Below are 917 nucleotides of genomic sequence, written 5' to 3'. Positions count from 1 at the left end.
AACCAGCAATACCCCCAATAAGCAGGTTAGCAGCCTTACATGGCTGCACAGATCATGGCCGCTATTGGGAAATGTGAAGCACAATGTAAAGCGCTTTGGGAGGTCATTGACTTGAAAAGCGCTATATAAATGCAGATCATTTCATTTCATTTCATTTCATATGCATTTTAAGACGAGTACGACGTACAAGGAAATCTGTGCGGAAAAACGCAAATTTGTCAATCGCATTCGTCTGCCGCCTGGGAAATCCCCCGTAACTGTGTCGGTGTCGTGCGTATCGCGCCCGAAAGTACACGCGCTGCGGGTTAGGGGCTCGCTCGCGGGAGTGACCGAACAGCACCCGCAGTAAAAACCCTGTCATGAATTTGTCTCCGATCGTCCCGGGCGGACGTAAAATCGCCCAGCTATACGACTCTTAGCGGTGGATCACTCGGCTCGTGCGTCGATGAAGAACGCAGCTAGCTGCGAGAACTAATGTGATTTGCAGGTGCGATTGGCTGGCAACCAGTTCAGGGTGTCCCCTGCCTACTGCCCAGAGATGGCTGGGATGGGCTCCAGCCCCCCCGCGACCCTAATAAGGATAAGCGGTGCAGATAATGAGATGAGATGAGATTTTTTTTTTCTTTTTGAAGGGTCGTCGCTACTTCACAGATTTTCACTTTTTGCGGGTGGTTTTGGTCCCAATTAACCGCGATAACCGAGGTCTTACTGTATTGTTGACTTAAGATTTGTGGAGTAGCTTGTAACGCTAGAAACTCTTTGGGGCAGCTGGAGCTCAGAAGTTAGAGGGCGCCTATTAGAATCAAGAGGTTGCATGTGTGAAACCCAGCTACTCCAAGTTAAATGTTAAAGAGATCTTGGGCAATACACTGAACCCCTAATGTCCCCGCTGAGGAAGTAGGTGCCTTGCATGACTG

At 49.4% G+C, this 917-nt stretch overlaps 1 pseudogene; it reads left to right on the top strand.

Annotated features, from left to right (window-relative positions):
• Positions 1–410: 410 nt before the first annotated feature.
• On the top strand, positions 411–556 carry LOC148353363 (5.8S ribosomal RNA; annotated as a pseudogene).
• Positions 557–917: the final 361 nt, after the last annotated feature.

The sequence above is a fragment of the Urocampus carinirostris genome, chromosome 14, assembly GCF_059441175.1.
Source record: "Urocampus carinirostris isolate Australia breed hairy pipefish chromosome 14, RoL_Ucar_1.0, whole genome shotgun sequence".
NCBI classification, from domain to species: domain Eukaryota; kingdom Metazoa; phylum Chordata; class Actinopteri; order Syngnathiformes; family Syngnathidae; genus Urocampus; species Urocampus carinirostris.
Note: the sequence above shows the minus strand (reverse complement) of the source record. Positions and strands in the feature narration are given on the sequence as shown.